We start from the raw sequence: 4,966 nt of genomic DNA, 5'->3' as shown, positions 1-4,966 counted from the left end.
GGCGGGGGAGAGAGGACGGAGGGGGTGGGGCGGCAGGGGGTGCCAGGGGGTCGTGACCCTTTTGCGAGGCGCCAAGTCTGTAGACAACTTAAGTCCTCCGAATGCGCGACCTGCCGCCCCTCCTCCCCGCCTGCCTACGCGAGATCCGAGAGTTGCTTTCGGGGGGGCGGGCTTGCAGGAGTGGGGAGGAGATCTTCCAAAGTGGGGTCCGAAACTTTTGTGGGGAACGGGGCGTGGGCCGTTTGGGATGAGACTTGAGTCCTCTCTGCAGGGCGGGGGGCGGGGTCATGACCCTGAAGGGCGATCGGGACCTGTGGTCTCTCCCAGCCCGGCCTCACCCCCGGCCCCCCAACCCTGAGCCCGGTGGAGCAATTGCCCTGGGGTGGGGTGGAATGGATGAGAAGAATTTCCCCGGCATCGGAAATGGGGAGGCGGCCGGGCCTTCCTCTCCTGTGGGCACAGGTCTTGGCCTTCCTGATAGCCCTAGACCCAGCTGGGGAGGAAGTGACCAGAAAGAATGCATTTAGAAGCCCACCCGCCCACCCTGTCCCCTAGCTGCAGCTGTCTTGGGGAGGTGGCTGGCGCCGGAGGCAACCTCCTCTACCACCACCGGGGCAGGGGGTGCCGGAGATGGGGCCAGGATGCGAGGGGGCGACCCAAAGACTGAACAAATGCGCTCCCACGGGCTGCTGGGGTTGGGGAGGGAGAAAGGCAGGTCGGGCTTAAGGATGAAGGCCAGTGCGGAGGTTCGTGTTAAGTCGGCCCTCCGGAGGCTAAGAGGGAGGGATGGAGCCGGAGCGCAGCTCCAGGGAAGCAGGAAATGGGAGCACAGAGCCTATGGAGGCAGGGAGCTGGCACAGAGGCCAGGGCATAGCAGCAAGAGTTCCCGCCCCAGAGCCTCAAAAGAGACCGAGGTATCAGAGGGGACACATGGAAGCCCAGAAGATGGGCAGGGAGAGGGAGACTGGCCTTGTGGAGGGCAGGGGCTCGCTAGGCAGCAGCCCGCAGCCGAAACCTCTGGCCTCCTCCTCAGAGATGCAGAGGCCCCCAGGGAAGCCTGCCCCCACCCCCTTGGGGACTTTTGTAACCTTGCCTACAGGCCAGTGCCCTCCCCAGGGGATGCTGCAACATTTTGGGAGCAACTGGGTCCCGCAATAATTGTCCTCGTCGTTGTTACTGTAACAGCTCCCAAATTAGGCTTGCTCAGGATGTACCAAAGGAACCCCCAGTGGCTTAGTAGTTGAGGTGTTAAGCTGCTAACAACAAGGTTAGCAGTTCAAAACCAGCAGCCACTTGGGGTGGGGGTGGGGTGGGAATGTGCCTGGCTGCTCCCAGAGAGAGGAGTCTGGACCGGACCAGAGGGCAGTCAGTTGTTGCTTTGTTGGGTGATGAGCCGCCAAGCACTTTAATCCTCTCAAACTCCCATTAGCAGAATTACTCTCCTTCCCACTGACAGGGTCTGGGAGAGTCAGGATCAACTTGACACTGATGGGCAGGGTTGCTTAGTGGGTTCCCATTTACAGATTTAAAAACCGAGGCTTTGAGGGGGAACTCCGTGTACCCAACTCCTACAAGCCAAGGAAGTGTTGGAGCGGAGGTTCTAACCCCCCCAAATTAAAACCAAACCCACTGACGCTCACAGGGGGCAGTTCTGTCCTCTCGTATAGGATCACTGCCCTGTCCTATAGAGTCACTATGGGTCAGTAATGTCAGAGACAGTATGGAAGTAAAAAGCCTCATCTGTCACCCAAAGAGAGGCTGGTGGCTTTGAACTGCTGACCTTGCAGTTAGTATCCCAACATAGAACCACCGCACCACCAGGGTTCCCCAGGGCAGTCAAATTCCAAACCTACACTTTGACCCCTGCAGTTTTCAAAACCAACACCTATTGCCTTTGATTCTAAAGCAAGGCAACCCCATGGGTAAGCCTGCAGAACTGCCCTCTAGGATATTTCTTTCTTTTTAAAATCATTTTATTGGGAGCTCTTAACACAATCCATCCATCCACCCATTGTGTCAAGCACATTTGTACACATGTTGCCATCATCATTTCCAAAACATTTTCTTTCTACTTGAACCCTTGGTATCAGCTCCTTTCCCCCCTCCCTTGAACCCTTGATAAGTTACCTTTTTTTTTCATGTCTTACAGTGACTGATGTCTCCCTTCACCCACTTTTCTGTTGTCCGTCCCCCTGAGAGGGGGTTATATGTAGATCATTGTGATAGGTCCCCCTTTGTCCCCCCACCTTCCCCTTCCCCTCTTGGTATTGCTACTCTCATTATTGACCCTGAGGGGTTTATCTGTCCTGGATTCCCCGTATTTCCAGCTCTTATTTGTACCCGTGTACATGCTCTGGTCTAGCCGGATTTGTAAAGTAGAATTGGGGTCATGATAGTGGGGGGGCAGCATTCAAGAACTAGAGGAAAGTTGGGTGTTTCTTTGGTGCAATACTGCCCCCTGACTGGCTCCCTGGTCTCTTCCTTGTGACCCTTCTGTAAGGGATGTCCCATAGGGCTTTTCTTGACTGTGACCTTAATGGAATCAGATTGCCTGACTCTTCTTCGTGATGCCAAACCAAAATGTCCACACTCAGAGCAGCCGTATAGGAGGGACACAGTAGAACCACTCAGTAGGGTTTCCGAGACAAAGTCTCTCCGGAAGCAGCAAGCCTCACCTCTCTCCTGGAGCTGCTGGTGGCTTTGCAATGAACACAGCCCCCCACTTAACCCACCGCGCCACCAGCATCCCTTAGTAGGGAGACACGTGCCCGTACCGCCATTTTGCGCTACCAGCAAGATCAAATGAAAAGTTCCAGAGAGCGTGAGTCTCTACCAGCCCCTGTGATCACTGTGACATGGGCAAGCCAGTTCACCTCTTGGGAGCCTCAGCTTTCCTCATCCGTAAAGTGGGAACATTAACCGAGCGCTGGGGAGAGAGAGTGCTGGTGAGAAATCAGGACCCTGACACAAGTATGCAATCACTGGTGCTCCTAATTACTAGCAGAGGCAACAGCATACAGAGTGCAGGGGGTGACCACCCCATCCTACGCTCTATCCGTGTGTAGACAGCACACGCGGCCCCTCCCTCAACCCCACCGTTGTTGGAAACGCTACCATGGCGGTGGGCATCTAGCACGCACAGAGAGAGTGCCAACCTCCCTCCGAGAACTTGAGTTCCTGATAAAAATGCCCCCAGGGCAGCACGACCTCCTGTGGTTTGTGCCAGCCTATGATAATCCTCACTGCTACCCCAGCACAGAAATGTCCCTCCGGTAGACCTCAGTTGCCTTTTGAACACTGAGACCCACCCCCGAGAATGGCGAACCGCAGCGTGTTTCTCTGTCAAGCAGGCTGCGTTCACGTGGTACCACCACCCAAAGTGCCCCAAGTTGGGGCGTTTATGAGGACAGAAGTGTGCGTGGTCGAGGGAGAAAGAGTGACAGTCTCAGAAACTCACTGGATTGGCTTCACTCAAAGAGTGTGTGTGTGTGTGTGTGTGTGTGTGTGTGTGTGTGTGTGTGTTTGTTACCACTCCAATCTCAGAAACTCACTGGATCGGCTTCACTCAAAGAGTGTGTGTGTGTGTGTGTGTGTGTTGTAAACCACTCCAATCTCTATCTTTCTTTCCATGGCTATCTTTCTTCTCCGTTGGTCACTTCCCCTTTTATAAAGACACCCATCCTAAGGGATTAGGCCCACCCTCCTCCAGGATGACCTCACATTAACTGATAGCATCTGTAAAGACAAGGTGAGTTTCCAAACAAGGCTGTATTCACAGGTATTAAACCCCCAAAAGCCCATTTCTGGTAAGTGCACTCTGACTCATCCCCATCCCGTAGGAGAAACTTCAACAGCCCCAGAGGGCTTCCAAAGGAAGGAGCTGGGTAGCACAGTGGTTAAGCTTGCTTAGCTGCTAACAGAACCCACCAGCTGCTCCCTCCGTAGGAGAGAGAGGATGCCAACTGATGCCGTCTGCTTCCATAACGATTACACCCAGGGAACCCCATGGGGGCAGCTCCACTCCGGCCTTTGGGGTTGTTGTGTTGACTCAACTGGACAGTTCGTGCAGTGGGGTTGGTGTTTTGGTGGTGGTTTGATTTTTTCAGCTGGTTGTTGAGAGTCTTCACGGCTCAACATATAACAACTCCACCGTCTCCACATGTCCCCTTCAGGGACGGTGGGTCTCGCCTTTGCCTTGAGCCTCCATCCTCCCCTCCTTTGGCTAACGTTAACAAAGCTCACTGCCCCCTCAAGGTCCCATCTCATCTTTCAGAGTTGCTCCGGATTGACTGGATGGCGGTGGGTTTGCTTTGATTGTTTGTTTCTTTTCTTTTTGAAGTTGGATCGTTGAGCCCGTATCACGCACTGCCACCGAGTCAATGCTGACCCTAGCGATCTCCTGTGGGTTCCTGAGACTATAACTGTTCACGGGAGTAGAAAGCCTAGTCCTTCTCAACTGGAGCGGCTGGTGGTTTTGAGCTGCCGACCATGCGGAGCGGATCACAGCCCAACACTTAACCACGACACCACCAGGCCTCCATGGATCCCATATAGATAGTTCCCTAAAAAGAGCACAAGGCTCAAGTGGATGAGCGTTTGAAATCTCGCTGGAAGTGGTCAAAGTGGCGTGGTAGGGGTGTCAGGCTCACTCTGACTTCACGCAGGGAGAGAAACAGATCCCTCTGGGATTCTGAAGTCAGACATGCCACTAGTCTTCAACCTCATTCATTCTGACACCGACTCTCCCCAGCACGGCGCTCTCTTACCCTCGGCCGGAGCCAACAGTGGTGCAATAGCCACAGACAAGTCAGACAGGACCCCTAACAATCGTGTTTATTGAGGGAAACCACAGATAACAATTCAGGATCAGATAGTTCTCAGGATACAGTTCTGGGACCAAGACAGTCTGGTCCCAGCAGTGCTCAGAGGCATGCCTCCTGGCCTTCAGCCTCTGGGCCCCACAGCT

Source organism: Echinops telfairi, unplaced genomic scaffold (assembly GCF_000313985.2).
Source record: "Echinops telfairi isolate 266 unplaced genomic scaffold, ASM31398v2 ScPeMD7_655;HRSCAF=1070, whole genome shotgun sequence".
Classification (NCBI taxonomy): Eukaryota; Metazoa; Chordata; class Mammalia; order Afrosoricida; family Tenrecidae; genus Echinops; species Echinops telfairi.
The sequence above is the reverse complement of the archived record's forward strand: the minus strand, read 5'-3'. Positions refer to the sequence as shown.